This window comes from Ambystoma mexicanum, chromosome 10 (assembly GCF_040938575.1).
Source record: "Ambystoma mexicanum isolate Mex_15411 chromosome 10, UKY_AmexF1_1, whole genome shotgun sequence".
NCBI classification, from domain to species: domain Eukaryota; kingdom Metazoa; phylum Chordata; class Amphibia; order Caudata; family Ambystomatidae; genus Ambystoma; species Ambystoma mexicanum.
This window is the reverse complement of record NC_090932.1, coordinates 1,092,410,829-1,092,428,040: the sequence shown is the minus strand read 5'-3', so window position 1 is coordinate 1,092,428,040 and position 17,212 is coordinate 1,092,410,829. Positions and strand designations below refer to the sequence as shown.

General features: G+C 51.8%; 1 protein-coding gene and 1 long non-coding RNA gene across 4 annotated transcripts in view; one reads left to right on the top strand and one right to left on the bottom strand.

The window, feature by feature from the left end:
- Positions 1 to 17,212, top strand: part of LOC138492006 (uncharacterized) — a 1,139,453-nt gene that overhangs the window by 269,530 nt on the left and 852,711 nt on the right. The window lies entirely within an intron of this gene.
- TIA1 (TIA1 cytotoxic granule associated RNA binding protein) overlaps positions 1 to 17,212 on the bottom strand; it is a 169,869-nt gene that overhangs the window by 29,338 nt on the left and 123,319 nt on the right. The gene's annotated exons all lie outside the window — the stretch shown is intronic.

Sequence of the window (17,212 nt, the reverse complement as noted above, 5' to 3'; positions counted from 1 at the left end):
TGACCTATCGATAGGCTGGAATGGGAGCGGACAGAATAAAAGACGAGGCTTTTGGCTTGAAAGGCAGAGTCGACCACTGGAGAAAAGAACTGAAGAAATTTAAGAGGACGCCTGCTGCAACTCCTGGACCGTTGGTTTGCCCCGTGAAGCCCTGCTTCGTATTGACAGAAACCCCTGCAGGGACGACTTCTCCCCTCGAGTTGGTTGAACCAATCAACTCCAAAGTAAGCCACCTGGACATCCTTCTCAGAGCTGGTTGAATTTACACAGAGTTTCTGCTGGAAACCGTATAGTCAGGGAGAGGAACAGCAGATTGTGCGAGTTGCTTTTAAGCTGGCCTAGAGCTCCAGGAAGATCCTCCGGACTCCCAGGGAGCAGGACTGACCGAGCCGGAGACCCCTCAACAGAGTGCAGGACCCCAGAAGCAATGAAAGCCAATCTCCACAGCCAGGAACCGCGGTGTTGCTATTTGCGGTGACGCAAGGAGCTGAAAAACTGAACAGCCACTGATTTTAAGATTGCCGGTTGAGAGCGGTGACAGTCCCATTGCAGGGCAGGAGTCCCCCCCAAAGTCCTAGCTCTCGTCACCCACATCTGAGGCCCAGGAATAGTGATATCTGCAGAGCTGCACAGGACCAGACATCTGCTGCACTTTCTTCACTTCAAAGGTACTGTACAAAGTCTGAGAGAACTAACCTCTTTCTTAGAGTTGCTTGCATCTTCTACCCCTCACAAGTCTAATGCCTTGTGGCCCTACATTTGATCCATCTTTTCTTCAAAGACTTGTAAAACATTGTGCAAAGACTTTTCTACTTACCTACCAGAAGTGCTTCATCCTATATATAAGACCATTGCCCATTGACTTTGGCCTAAGCGGTTATACTGAATGACTGCTGTGGGGATTCAAAAGTATTAGCCTGCTTAAGAATTATTTTTGGTGGTTAAGTAAGATTTTTACAGAACTGGTAAATCTTCCTGACCTGGGTCAACGCCAGAACCTTCTACTTTATTAGTGGGATATTTTTCCATAATAACTTCAGTGAGTGGAAACCTTTTCCCACTCACAATCTTTAATTCTTTATGGGTGTCATTTTTAAGACTCTCCATAGTGTCTTTTTAAAGTTATCCTCTTTAACAACTTATTGGCATTAAGTGCCTGTTGTTGCTGGGTTGCACTAGGGGCTCCCCTTTTAACTTTCTTTTGCTAAACTTGGGTGAACTACAGTTCAAGGGTAGAAAGGATCTTTGGATCCCTTTTACATTTTATTCTGTGAATCCAGCACATCCCACCTTATGTGGAGTGCTGGGGAGATACAATGTATCCCCTTTCACATTAAAACTAAATTCTGTTACAGTGACAAGCTTACCTTCAACGGCTGGTGGCAGTGATATCTTGCATTAATTTGGTGCACCTTTACCGCGTGCTGTGTTCACAGCGGCAGTAAAGGCACCCAAGTGCTCATTTTACCAAAATGAGCCAAGTCTTATTTTTTCGCAATTTTAGTGTTTGTCGTTTCTTGTTCCTTCTGACATCCAGGGCGGGAAATTCCTTTGTGCAATTCTTTTTTTTTTGGGTTTGGGCCCTGGACTCCCCACCCAGGCTCCAGCCTGTGTGTGAGAGCAGGAAGTGAGGGAGGGATCCAAAACTTCACAGCCCTTTGTCTTACGCCTTGCTTGAATGGGGACAAATCCCAGTGGTAGGATGGCTGTTCCAATTGGACAACCAGACCGCCCCTTCTTGTAAAATGCGGGGAGAGAATGCAGAGGTTGTGTTGCAATTCCTGATAAATACTGCGAACCTGAAGAAAAGTAGACCACTGGAACCGAAGAGTAAGATGAAGGAAACGCAGCCGAGATGATTTCCAGCAACCCGAGAGCCTGCTGTGTAACCAGAGCCTGCTGTAGCCCTTCCTTCCAATCGACCTGGGGACTCCGAAAACGACGACCCAGAGCCTGGTGAGACCCACTAGAATCAAGAAGACCGGCATTTGGAGCCATCCCACACGTTCCTGCGACCTTGGGTTGTTGCAATAACCCAATGCACTGGGATCTCAAGCCATTGTGCGGTGCACAGTTATCCGAATTCCAAATCTCGCTGAAACTTCGTGGGCATCCCGGTGGCTCCCCAGAGACACAAATAGTCTGAAAAGTCCCCACAGAGCGCTGGACCTTTGCAACGACACGTAGATTTTCTGTCTTCTTCTGTGCTCCTTTCAAAGGCGCCAAATCCGCAGACCTGCATTCAGCCGCAAGGGAAATCTTGCCTAGAGCCTTCATCAATCCCTACTGAAAAGTCCCTTCTGAGGTCTTGTTTTCAGTCTCCATGACAAGGAATCCACGGACGGGGTATATGGCTGCAGACCCTGAAGTTCTCCTGCTGCAAAATCTTCAATGCTGAGATACTGTGTTGGCTTGGGTATCTACTTACCTCCAGTCTGTTAGGATTTCTGTGTAGCTGTGGGTCGTTTTCTATGATGGGGAGGCCCTCTCATCCAGTGAACCCAGTCCCAGTGCTAGAATCCCGCTAGGGTGTCTTCTGCGAAGCCCCTGGACCCTCTGCTTAATTTTAAGTAAAGTACTCACCTGTTTCCCAGTTTTCCTAAGGAACTCTGACTTTTGTTACAAAATAACCTATTCTGCCACTGCCTGTTGGTCACTAGTCCTAGTGACACCCCCGCCCCCTTCTGCCACTGAGAACACATGCTCCAAGAATAAGGCAAAGACTTTGAAGGGATTGGACCTTTTGCCTAGAAAAGAAAATAAGTGTTTAAAAGTTACTTGTAAAGAGTTGGTTGATAACTGTAATTCTAAGAGTGAAGTTACAAAAGTTCTTCTTGACCTTGAATGTGTGATGCACTATTCTAAAAGTATGGTTAACATCTTTTCTTCCCTAGAAACTGTTTTGCCATTCTAACAGAAAGTAGATGTGAAGGTATTTTACTCTCCTGCGATTAAGTGGTGCCTCTTCGCAAAAGTAAAGTGCTGGTATCACCAGATTAGTCCTTTGATAAGTGTATGAGTGTCCCCCAACTTGCTGGTAGCATGTCCAGAATTAGTCTGCATTAGGTTGTTGTCTACCTAGAATAACCGAGTCATTCAGAATAAGTTCAACATTTGGTTTTACTTTACCATTCATTGTGAGGTTTAAAAAAAAAAGTATGTGGGTTTTACTTAACCTGTGTTAGCTGTGTGCCATCCAAAAATAAATTACAGGAGTTACTGCTTACCTCAATCTGTGGTTCACTGATCTCAATATCACCTCTAATTGTATATTACATCCTTAGGTTTTACTCACCTAGTATAACTTATCACAAAATTAGTTATAGGTTTTTACTGCACCTAGAATAAGTTTCACTATTCACCAAAAGTATATTTTTCAGTTGACTGATTAAGTGATTTGTACTGAGAATCATACAACTGGAAGAGTCTACTGCCTTTGCATTACTAAATGTAATTGTAAAGAGTAACCATTGGTTTTTACTCCCCCTTGACCTTTACTGAATGTATGAAAAGGTTTGACTTCCCTAGAACTACCGCTAGGTAGTTCAAATAAGGTCTATACTTGGGTCAATGTACTTTCAAGCAAAGTGTTATGTTTGTATACTGCGATTTCATATAATGTTTTAGTGCTAACCCCTAGATTGGGCCTACTTGCATTTAAATAAATCCTTTATTTTTACATATAGTGTTTGTTTCTCTTTGGTACATTTGTATTACAATTTCACTTGTACTGATTCTACAGCCCTCTCCCTCCTAGGATAAGCCTGGGTGCTCCGTCTACGCTACAATGAAGTCAGGTGGTACAGCCTTATACTAAGAGTGGAGTCTTTCACTGCCTCAGGTGAATTATTTTACGAAGCCCTTAGTTGGACTTCAGAAAAACTGTCCTAACAGCGGTCTCTTGTTCCAATAACCTTTTCCTTTTAGTCTAAATGCAAACAGTAAGATATTAATGTCCCTCGCACCCTAGTTATTGAAGTCACCCGAGGGTGTAGGTTGTATGGAACAAGTTACTTACCTGTAACTGTTGTTCTCCGGCATGGATTCACATGCTCATGAATATTCCCCGTCAGGCTGGGAATCCTCGGTAAAGAAAAATCAGTATCAGTTTCGTTTCTGATCTGTCTTTCGTAGTAGTAACCAATCACTGATCTCTGCGTCATACTGACCACAGCCAATGACTGCCCTCTCCCTAAGCCCCGCCTCTGGCAGCCATCTTCAGATTTGGTAGCATGTGAAGTGGCAGTATGACCAAGTGAAGAGCCGCAGAGTGGTAGGCGGGGGGGTTCGCATGTGAATTCATGCCAGACCCATGCCGGAGAACAACAGTTACAGGTAAGTAACTTGTTCCTTCTCCAGCATGGGGTCTGCCATGGATTCACATGCTCATGAATATAAGAATACATAGCAGTACACACATGCACAACCACGGGAGGTGGCAAAAGGCTCAACATTAAGCAATAACAAAAACTCAACATTAAGCATCTTTTACCTCCTCACCAGGCTCACCTTAAGCGAACAGGTTGCGCAGCACTGCTTGGCCGACCCTGGACTCCTGATCGACGCAGTAGAATCTCGTGAAGGTGTGCGTCGACCTCCACGTAGCAGCCCTGCAGATGTCCAGCAGGGGCACACCAGATAAGAACGCCATAGTAGCAGCGATCGCTCTGGTCGAATGGGCTCTCGGACGGCCTGGCAGCGGTCGGTTAGCCAACCGGTGGCAGTGCATGATGCAGCCGGAGAGCCATCTGGAAATAGAAGACTTCGAGAGAGCCTTCCCTTGATTCACAGGTCCAAAAGTCACGAATAGCTGTGATGTCCTAAAACTCTTCGTGCGGTCCACGTAGAACTTCAGCGCTCTAACCACATCTAGCGAGTGCAAAGTCCTCTCGGCCGGCGACGAAGGAGACGGGAAGAAAACAGGTAACACCAGGGGCTTGTTAAGATGGAAGTCCGACGGCACCTTGGGCATAAAGGAGGGGTGCGTCCTAAGCACCACCCTCGAGGCATGGAAAGTCAAGTACGGTGCTTTGCAGGATAGGGCCTGGATCTCCCCCACTCGTCGTGCGGAGGTAATGGCCACCAGGAATGCAGTCTTCCACGACACAAACTTCATCGGTGCGGAGAGCATCGGCTCGAATGGGGGCCCCATGAGCCTGGTCAGCACCACGTTAAGTTCACACGCCGGGGCCTTCACCGGCGGGAACGACCGGAACAGTCCTTTCATAAACTCTTACCAGTCGATGGGACCACAGGGACGTCCGTCCTGTGGTTCTGGTATATCTGGAGATCGCCGCCAGATGAATCTTAATGGAGGCATGGGCTAGCCCAGCCTTTGCCAGCGATAGCAGGTACGGCAGCACTTGAGGGGCCGTAATCCGTAGGGGGTTGATCTTCTGTGCTCGGCACCAGATAGAGAACCTCTTCCACTTATGACCGTAGCATTTGAGAGTCGAGGACGCCCTGGCCTTTGCAAGAACCTCTCTGCAATCGGCCGGTATATCATAGCCTCCAAACTCTAGCGCGGCAGGAGCCAAGCCTGCAGGTTCAGCGACGCCGGGTCGTGGCGGAAGATGGCGCCTCCTTCTTTGGAGAGAAGGTCCGCGTCCGCCGACAGCTTGATGGGAGGGGACTTTGACAAGTCCAGAAGGTACGGGAACCAGATCTGCCTCGGCCACGCCGGTGTGACGAGGATCATCCTGCACCGGGACCTCTTGAGCTGGTTGAAGAGTCGAAGCAGTAACGGAGGGAATGCATACAGGTATAGGCCGTCCCAGTGGAACGAGAACGCATCGCCCATGCTTCTCGGCTGGGGAAACCTGCTGGCGAACCTCTTGCACTTCGAGTTCGTCGCTGTTGCGAACAGGTCGATTTGGGGTTTGCCCCATCGTCGGAAGAGTTGATCCACCTGATCCTGGCGCAGATCCCACTCGTGACATGCGCGCAGCTCCCTGCTGAGAGAGTCGGCCATGGTGTTTCTTTCTCCAGGGGGCGTGGCCTGGAGCTCATGGCGAGTCGGAGCTGAGTCGCCGTGTTCCGGCCGAGGCGCCGTATCCTGATCCTTTTGCCTGCCTAAAATTGCACCCGAGACGGAAAGAAACAATTCCAAGGGAAGGGGAACCGACCCAGAATACGCTGCTGTGGTCCTCCCCTGGACCTGGACCTCTGGACCCACGGATTCTTCCAGATAAAGGTCCCACCCCATCGCGGGACCCAAGATGGCGGCCATCTTCCGAGGCTGATGTCGCAGCGAAACCGACTTGTAAACTGCGGCCGAGGGGAAGAAGAACCTCCGCCTCTGCAGCGAGGAGCGAATTGGGGGCTCCTGATCGGGCCTGTGCCCTGGACTACGGCATCGAGTGGGGCCGCCCCGACCCCCGGTGCGGGGGACCCCTGCCATCGTCGGCGGAGGAAGGCGGAGGTGAGGAGAGTGCTGGGCGAGGGCATAAACTATTTGAACATGTGCCATTGTATTTTTCTCCGAGAACTTGATCACTAACTCTGCCCGAATCGGATCACCCTGCTTTCGGAACCATAAGCTCTCCAACCTCCCCCGCCGTCATTCGCCTCCACACGACCGGGTGACGCCCAACATGGCTGCCAGGAACAAGACGAAGGCAACCACCATGGACACGTATGTGTCCGCTAAAGCTAAAGCTCCTCCGCAGCCATGCGCTTCCACTCCCGAACCTCCTCGAACAAATCCGGCAGACCCTCCCGAAAATCAAGCCCAAGTGCTGGAGGCAATTGCATCACTGCGCGCATTTATAGACTCCAGAATCGGAGAGTTCAAATCTGAGCTACAACTCATGCGCCAGGATGCCCGCAATTTGACAGAAAGAGTAACCTCTGCCGAATCAACCATAAAGGAGACGTCGGAGGACACGGTGGAGCTGAAGGCCAAGGTGCTGGACTTAGAGCGGAAGGTGCTCACACTCGAGGCCAGGGCTGAGGAGGCCGAGGGCCGAGCCAGACGCGCCAACATCAGAATATTGGGGGTACCGGAGGGAATTGAAGGCCCGAACCCGACGGCCTACATAGAGTCCTTGATACAGCAGGAGGTGGGCGCCGGGAAAACTGACGCAAGGATTTTCGATTGAAAGGGCGCACAGATCGTTACAGAAGAGACCTCCGCCAGGCTCACACCCTCGCCCTATAATTGCTAAAGTCCTCAACTTCCAGGACAGAGAGACCATCCTCCGGCACTCTAGAGAGGAGGGCCCCATCGAACGTGGGAGCTCGAAGATCACGATCTACCCCGACTACACCCCGAAAGTCCAGCGGGAAAGGAACTCATTTGTCCCGATTAAGGCCTGACTCAGGCAACTGAACCTGAAGTATATGTTACTATACCCCTCAAGACTGAAAGTGATCCACAAGGGCAGGGCGATTTTCTTGGAATCCCCGGCAGCCGCAAACATGTGGCTAGAAGACAACAATTTAGCTGCAGATAATGACCCTCAACCTACTGAAAATTGTTGAACCCTCTGAGCCCGAGACATCGAAGATACCCCGACTCATAAACCCCACTTGGATGTAACGTGAATGACTTAAGAGAAGGTAAAATCACCCAACAGCTAGCAATGATGATACGGCCCTCGCTCGGCCCACGCCGGGCACAGGACCCCGCCTCCCACGAACAGCACAGGTCAGGCCCGTTGCCTGACCGACCCCCCTCGTGCCCGACACCCGGATGGGTCCTGACGGCGCGAGAGCGCCTGAGCACCAGCAAGACCCCGTTGTTGCTGGGCGCACCAGTTATAGTTTTGTTAATTGTTTTTGTTCACACCACAGTCTTCAGAATACCAGCGGAAAAGTAATATGGGGCCGGAGGCCCTTGGGAGAGGCGGAAGAGAAAACATCAGAACCTAGAGGGAAAGCCACACCACCAGGACACGGGGGCGGCAGGGAAGATGAAACCAAGACGCAGGCCCAATGGCACTCCAACTTAAGGTGATCACGTGGAACGTGAGGGGCATGGGCACGTATCTGAGAAGGAATCGGATCCACTCCTACTTGCGTAGGAAAAAGGTGTCAATAGCGATGCTTCAGGAAACCCACCTCACAGAAGAAACTATGGCTAAATTATCTGATAGATGGGGAGGTATGGGGAAAGGAGCCCCATACTCCAAATTCGCCAGAGGAGTGTTCACGTGGGTGAGTCCGACTGTGCCCTTCCACCTGTTGGGCTACGAAGCAGATAAAGAGGGCAGATATCTAATATTATGGGGTACCATTGAATCCACGCCAATCTGCCTGGTGAACTCATACTTCCCGCAACATGGAATACCCTCACACACCTCAATGCTCTGTGCCAAAATGATTCCTCGGAGAGAAGGCGCCTTCATATGGGGTGGCGACTTTAATTCCATCAGAAACGGCGCTGTGGACAGATCAGACCCCCCCCCCCCCCGTCTCTCGAGCAGCCCTGCATCTAACGCGCTAAATACTGCAATAGAACAGCTTGACCTGGTGGACATTTGGAGGGAACAACATCGCACCGAGAGGTGTTACTCCTTTTACTCTGCCCTGCACAGTGTCCACACGAGGATAGACTACCTGTTCATAGATCGTGAGCTGGCTCAACAGGTGGATGACACACTCTACCTAGGCAGAACCATATCCGATCACTCACCACTTATCATGCAATGGACCCCGAGAGGTCCCAGACCGCCCATCCCCCTTTGGAGAATGCCACCCGCAGCACTCTCAGACCACGCATTCAGGGAGGAACTTGGCAACAAACTCGAGGAATACCTGGACATTAACACAGGCTCAGTGCCAAGCTGGAACACACTCTGGGAGGCCATGAAAGTTGTGACAAGGGGTGAAGTAATATCAGGAGCTGGTGGTATCCGTAAGCTCCTGAGACTGGAACTGGAGGAACTGGAGAACAAGATCACCCACCTGGAATCCGGAATCAATACTAACCCGGACGCTGAAATAAAATTAAAGAGCACCCGGGAGGAGTGCCTTTTGGCCTGGAACAGACTGTCCAAATTTGACTACGCGACCTACACGGCCAGAGCTCACAAAGAAGCGGATAAGCCTGGTAGAATGTTGGCCTGGCTATGTAGGCGCGAGTTCCCGAGACATCTCCCAACCGAAATAATCGATGAGAGGGGGATAACTCACCGGACGCAGCTAGACATCAACTGAGCTTTTGCGGCCTTCTACTCCAGATTGTATGCCCACGACACCAAAATACCAGTGGACGACATAAAGGCCACACTGGCCGAAATTGAGCTTCCAAGACTTACGGAACCCCAAAGAGAGTCACTGGATGCGGAAATTACTATAGAGGACGTGACGGACGCGATTAAATCGCTGACCACCTGCAAAACCCCAGGAAGCGATGGGCTCCCACCTGAATTTTACAAAGCCTACGAAGTAACCCTTGCCCCGACCCTCCACAAGGTGTACATGGAAGCATACGAAAACGGAAACTTACCCAACACCATGAAAGAGACTATTATCATCCCTATACTCAAACCCAACAAACCCGCCAATAACTGCGAATCATACCGCCCGATTGACATGCTAAATTACGACTGCAAGATCCTGACGACAATCCTGGCCAAGAGGCTGGCGAGGGTGATTGGAACCCTGATTCATGAGGACCAGAACGGCTTTGTGCCAGGACGCAACACCACTGCGAACCTGAGGAGGCTCCAACACATCATGGCAGAGACCTATGATCGGGACGAGGACCTAGCGGTGCTCTCCTTGGATGCCATAAAGGCCTTCGACTCAATCTACTGGGAGTGGCTGATCGAAGTGTTAAAAGAATTCGGCTTTGGCGAGAGCTTTGTAAAGTGGGTTGAGGTACTGTATAACGCACCGACAGCGAGAGTCAAGACTGGCAGGATATTGTCCGAAGCCTGGCCGATACAGCGGGGCACGCGGCAGGGATGCCCGCTATCCCCAATGCTATACATACTGGGCCTGGAGCCAGTGGCTGCTTATTTCAGGACACAACACTTCGACGCGGGCATTGGGCTGGGCAGTGATTACGCCATAATATCCATGTATGCAGACGACGTCCTCCTACATTTGAACAATCCCCAGCTCAATGCACAAGTCGCATTGGACAGCCTCGACAACTATGCTCGATACTCTGGAACATCATTAAGCAAACTAAAGTCGTGTGCGTTTCCACTGGCCAGACTCAGGGGTCTGGATGCGCCCGACCTCCCAGATGTCGGGATACAATGGCAACCAGAGCAGTTCAAATACCTGGGAATCGAGGTGCGCCATACCCCAGCGCTCACGCACGATCACAACACTGAAAAAGCAGTAAGAGCCCTCCGTAAATCTATGAACTTCTGGTCGAAGTTACCACTGGCAGTAATGGGCAGAGCGGCAATAGTCAAGATGATATTTCTCCCCGTCTCTTATACCACTTCACGAATGTATGCTTCTACATCAGACCTCCTTTCTTCAAAAAATTGGACTCTTTGATCAAGGACTTTATATGGGGATCGTCTAGACACAAGATCTCCTTACCCACACTCACGCTTCCATACAAAGAAGGTGGGATACAACTACCCGATTTGCAAAGGTATTACCTAGCCGCGCAGCTCAGTCACACAACCAGATGGCTCTCCGATGACCTCTCAGCGGAAGTAGGGCTCCTGCGACATCCGTCCCCCAAACTGTTTCCTAAAGAAATGCTTTGGAACCCGACGAAGCAAACTTCTGGAGTCCCCATGATTGTCAACCTGGGCAGGCAGGTATGGGCCAGAATTGGCTTTCTCCGACAGCTGCAACACCCCTATAATCCCAACACTCCCATCCTGGTGGATGTGTGCAGAACTCAGGCGGACTTGGCGACAGCCAGGAGGTGGGAGAGAGCTGGAATTTACACATGGGGAGATCTGTTTGAAGACGGCAAGTTCAGAGAACTTGAATCGCTACAGGCCAACAAAGGCATCTCGAACACCCAGTTCCTGTGGTACCACTGCCTCAAACGGACAGCAAAGGCACAGTGGCCTGACTGGCCAGAAGAACCCCAACCGGACCCCCTCCTTCAGGAGATGTACGATCTAGCAGATGGTTGGAAACCGGTCTCCCGCTTGTGCACTAAACTAAATGATAGATCCAACCCGAAAAGCGTGTCCCTGAGACAGAAATGGGAATCCGAACTAGGGATCGCGCTAACCGACAGTGAATGGGAGCGAATATTACTATACCCAAAAGGAGGTGTCGAGGAACATTAGATTTAAACAGGTTCAATTGAATGTACTGTACCGGACATACATGACCCCACTCAGAGTTGCAACTTTCAATAAACATGCACCCCCGAACTGCCCCTGGTGCGGAAATGACAAAGCGGACATGGTCCATATGTTTTGGACTTGTACCAAAACAGCAAATTTCTGGTCCATGGTGGAACGTACCTGCACCTCAGCGGGACTTACAAGATACGAGTGGAACCCGAAGGAATGCTTATTGGGATCTCACCCCAGGCCTAGCAAATACAAACACCTGGTCAAACTGATGGATCTAGCCTGCATCCTTGCAAAACGATCCATTGCAATGGCATGGAAATCCCCAAGGGGCCCAAGGCACGGACGTTGGCTTAGGGACCTGGAAAAGTGGACGGAGGCTGAAACTAGGGCCTGGCAGGATGGAACCTGCTCAAACGATGATGACTCCAACGACACCTTAGACTCATGGAAGGCCCTGGTGCGTGACATCCAGTTTGCCTCCGACCACAAACCCCCCTGAGCTTTCACCCTCACTAGAGACTTGCTTGTGACTTACCCCAGGAATGGTCAACCTGATGATCAAGCCCCCGTGAACTTGGGTGTGCTGCACACCAGCCCCTCCCTCCCGCCACAATTATGAACAATATATTCGCCTACGAAGACTGTGGTAGTTAGTTAATTTGTTTTAGTTTGTTTGTTGAGTTACAATTTGATGGTTGTGTTGTATTCATATAAATGCCAATAAAATACTTTTAATAAAAAATGGTGTTTCTTTCTCCTGCCAGGTGGAAGGGAACCAGGAACATCCCCTGGGCGACCGCCCAGTGCCACAGATCCTGTGCCTCCTTGGATAGGGCTGGGGATCTGGTGCCTCCCTGCTTCCGTATGTAAAACATTGTCGTGGTGTTGTCCGTGAAGATCCGTACCACCTTGCCCTTGAGCGACGGGAGGAACGATTTGAGAGCCCAGAAAACGACTCGGAGTTCCAGGATGTTGATGTGCAGGAGCTTCTCCTCCGGGAGCTAGAGGCCTCTTGCGTGGAGATCTCCGGTGTGGGTGCCCCAACCCTCCAGGGAAGCGTCAGTCGTCACAGTCTCCTGGTACGCCGGCGTCTGAAGGTCCTTGCCCGCCGTGAGGTGCGCTCCAACGCCCCACCACTGAATCGCCCACCGGAACACTTCGTTGAGGGGGACCCTGTCTTCGAAGGTGCCCGTCAAGAAATTCTTGAAGAGGGCGCATCCGTAGTCTGCAGAGGCGCACCAGGTAGATGCAAGAGGACATCATCCCCAGGAGGGACTTGATGGACCTCACACTGGCCTGGTCCGTGGCTAGCAGGCGCTGCACACTTTGCCCAGAATGGTCTTCGTCCGTTCTTCCAACGGTGCCGCCAGGCGCCTCACTGTATCAAGCTTCGCTCCCAGAAACAGGGCCACCTGCGACGGCACCAGGTGGGACTTTGGGTAATTTATGGCGAATCCCAGGTCTGCGAGTAGTAGGACGGTCCTCGCAGTGTGTTCGACAGCGAGTTCCCTCGTCCTTGAGCGGATGAGCCAGTCGTCCGGGTAGGGGTAGACGTGAATCCCCTGCAGGCACAGCCGCGCCGCCACAGGTGCTAGGCACTTGTTAAAGACCGTGGGGGCCGACTTCAATCCGAACGGCAGTGCTCTGAATTGGTAGTGGCGTCCCTGGACGACGAACCTGAGGAACTTTCGGTGACTTTTGAGGATGGGAACGTGGAAGTATGCATCCTCCAGGTGCAACGATGATAGAAAGTCGCCTTCCTCCAGCTGTCCCAGAACGTGCTGGAGGGTGACCATCCTGAACTTTTGTGACCTGATGTATTTGTTCAAACGACGAAGGTCCAAGATGGGGCGCCAGCCGCCCGTCTTGTTTCTGACGAGGAAGTACCTTGAGTACACACCAGAGCACCGGAGCCTCTTTGGGACAAGCTCTATGGCGCCTTTCCTGAGCATCGCCCGTACTTCCAACAGCAGTTGCGGGACGTGATTTTCCTTCCTGGCCACAGGTGGAATGTGAGGGCACTTCAGGAATTCGATAGAGTGTCCTCTTGCCAGGGTATCCAGCACCCAATGGTCGGTGGAGATGGACTTCCACACGCCGACGAACTTCGTCAGCCGGCCTCCCACCGGGGTGCTTCGGTGGGGCCTCGAGGCCACGGCCGGTTCAGTCCTGCTTGGAGGTTGTGGCCTTGCCGCCGTGGCCACCTTGCCGACAGCGGCGAGGTGCTCCCTGCTTGCCGCAACCCCTGTAGGCGGCCTGAGACGAGGAGCGTGCCGCCTGGCGGTAGGACGAGCCACCGCTGGAACCCTTGGAGGCACCCTGTCTGCCTCCGGAGCTCCGAAAGGGCCGTCGTTGCTGAAGAGCTCCTAGGGCGCGGGCCGTCTCCGTCTTTATGGCTTGGAGGGATTCGTCCACTGCCTTCCCGAACAAGTTGCTGCCGTCAAACGGCATGTCCAACACCGTGGTCTGGACGTCCTGACGGAAGTCGGTCGCCCGGAGCCAACCCAGTCGTCGTAGGCAAACTCTGTTGCCCAGCTGGCGGAACCCGGTGTCAGCAATATCGGTTGCCACCGTTATGGCGTGGTTTGACGCCACCTCGCCTTCTTGAAGTATTTCCAGGGCCTCGGACCTCTTGTCGTCCGGTAGGAAGTCTAATATGGGGGCCAGCTTAAACCAGAGCTCCCTGTCGTAACGGGCCACGATCGCCAGAGCGTTGGCCGCTTTGATCGTCGCCGCCGACGAAATGACCGCCGCCCCATGGCGTCCAACTTCTTTCCCTCGCCGTCCGGTGGGGAATTAGACGTCGAGGCTCCTGACCCCGCCGCTTTCTTCTTCGCCGCCGCCGAGACGACCAAGTCTGGCGTTGGCTGGGCCCTGAGGCACAGGGGAGCGGTTTCGGGGACCCGGTACTTCTTCTCATGGCGGTTCCGTTTGGCTTGTTCTTGAGAACCGACAGGCCCTCCTCCCAGATGTCATCGATTAGAGGCACCGCAATGACAGTCTTCCTCTTGGCCTCCCGGCGCTGATAGAGGAAACCTTCCTTTTTCTGCTCCTCCGGGCAGAGCTGGAACAATTCGGACGCCCTGGCGATCATGGCGTGGAATGAGCCAATCTCGTCGGGCGGCGAGGCCCGTGCGACGGGAGACCCGTTCATCGCCCTCAGAACCCGTCGTCGAGCCCATCGCATTGTCATCTCCCGACTCGTGGGAGGATGAGGAGGGAACTGTAGGCCTCATGGGGGCGAGTGGAGGAGAGGGTTGGGTCCTCCGTCGTTTGTTCTGAGGACTTCCCGACGGGCCAGGTTGCGGGTCCTCCGGCCTGGGCCGTGGTAAGCTTGTCCTTATCTTAGAGCATAAGGACTGGATCGCAGACAAAATGGCCGCCGAGTTGTCCTGAGGCCTAGGTTCCGGCTGTGCCGGAAGGGAAGGCTGCTCTTCCTCGCCATCGTCGTCTTCCTCGGTTATCTCCCGAGGATCTTCCTTACGGAATCGAACCTTCACAAATTGGACTTCGAGATTCCTCACGGCCTCGGTCAGTTCCTCCTCCGAGGCGGACTCCGAGCTCAGCTGACTCGGAGCTCGAGGAGGCTACCGTGCCCACCCTCGCTTCTTCCACCATGGTGGCCATGACGATGGGCTGAAAAGAGGATTCCCTCCTTGGCGGCAGGGAAACTAGTCCCGGAGGCAGTCTCCGCTGGCGGGGTCTCTGCCGGCTTGGCCAGAGTCGCCGCGATCGCCTCGGCGCTCCCGGAGCCAGCAGACTCACGGCGCTTGGCCTGGTGTTGGGCCCCCGTCGCCGGGGCACCCGCACAGGACTTAGAAGCCCGCTCGGACCCTTTCTTCTTCTCACCCGTTGAGCCCTTCTCCAGCCAGCTGGCGAGACGGGATCGACGGTCCCTCATGGTCCGTTCCGACAAGTTCTTTTTTGTCCCCATGAAGACAGTAGAGGCATCGCGAATGTTCGTCCTCAAACACATTCTGCAGCCCGCATCCAGGGCAGCTGCGAAACAGCTTGGGTCCGGGTGACGAACTCGCGTCCTGGACCATCTCGAAGTAGGCCGCGAATCTTCTGGAATCCTCCAAGAAGTTGATTCGACGAAATCTTCACCCTTGAGGGGCGTAGGAAAATCCTGCAACGGGTAGCCGTTAACGGGAGTAGAAACGGTGGAGCTTGAGGCTCGATTAACCGAAAAAAATGTGAAAATTCACCTGAAAAAGCGCGAAACACGCAGTAAAAGCTCGAGAGCTAAGCACGAGGACTCCCAACACTTGAACGTGCGGTAAAAATTTGAAGATGGCTGCCAGAGGCAGGGCTTAGGGAGAGGGCAGTCATTGGCTGTGGTCAGTATGACGCAGAGATCAGTGATTGGTTACTACTACGAACGACAGATCAGAAACGAAACTGATACTGATTTTTCTTTACCGAGGATTCCCAGCCTGACGACGGGGAATATTCATGAGCATGTGAATCCATGCCAGACCCCATGCTGGAGAACTGGGCCATCCGAAAAGGGTCTTTACTGATTTAGAAACTAAGAGTGTACAGTATTGAAGTGTATTTGTGTGATATTATATTGCTCCCTTCTGAAGAAGGCTTATTCAAGAACCCTTAAGTGTTTATTTGAATACTTGTCACTGACTTCTTGTGCAACTCCCCTACAGCTCACATTGACAGCTCGAGATGGGCCTGGCTGCTCAACACGCTACCAAAACTGTGTAGTACAAGCTTATACCAAAGGTTGGGTTTTCTATACCTGTAGTCAGTTGTTTGTAGTGTTCCCAAAGGGTACTGCATACAAACTTTGCCTAACAGGTGTTCTTCTCAGTGGTAGATTCTGCCGCTAGTCTGAAAAACCTTGCCTTTTAAGCAGGTTTCTCCCATTCATGCACAGCCTAGCGGTCACTCAAACAGCAGGGTGACTGTCCTGAAACAGCCAATCAGGACTGGGTGCATTTAGGCATTCCTAAAGACAGAGGGGAGTTTCGGGAACCTCCCTCACTTCCTGCCGTTCCAGACACACTGGAGCCAGAGGCGGGTTTCAGTACTGAAGCCCGCCAAAGGCAAAATGAACAAGGGCTCAAACCTGGCTAGCATGCAGAGTAAAACCCAAGACCGACCTCACAGACAGACACTGGTGAAAAAAGACCAGGCCATTTTGGCAAAAATAGTCACCCATGGGTGCTATACTGCAGCTGAGGATTCATCCTGCGGTAGAAAAGCACAATGGTAAGAAAATTAAACCACTGCCAACAGCCAATTAAAGTAGTGACAGTAACAAAAAATGTTACATGAGTAGGTGGGAATAGGGGCTACTAAGTAACCCCCCCAGCACTAAACACTAAGCAACGCAGGCACTATTGCTGATAATCGCATTAAGGTGGCAAATCCAGTGGTGGAGATGGATGGGGTTGGCATCTGGGAGTTCATCAAGGAGAAGGTAATGGTCCCAAAACACCTGCCCAAGGACGCGTCCCAAAGAAGGGGCAGACTGCAACTCTAGTACTGCACTGCCCAAATGCACTACCCACACTAATATGAAAACTAAAATGGTTTGAGAGCATGAGACATGCATTACTAGCGTAATAGCATTTCTGATGATTGTATCTTCTTAGATTCACATGCTGTGCATATGGTCCGACATCCAGTGGTATCTCATCTTTCGGGGACTGAAAGGGGACGTCGGCATAGGCATGTCTAACACTATCCCTATCGTGACGTGTAGTGTACCCAAAATCCCTCACGCGCCGAGGTCCCTCAGATTCTATTTTTTCTGCCATGAGGAAGCCCAAGGCTATTGTGAGTGAGTACATGAACAGAGAAAGTATTAAGATGTCTATGTTCCTTCCACCCCGAGCGGGGAGGGAGCATGTGAATCTAAGCAGATACAATCATCAGAAATGCTGTTACGGTAAGTAATGCATGTCTTCTGATGCTTGTTAATCTGTTTAGAATCATATGCTGTGCAGAGACTAGCAAGCAGT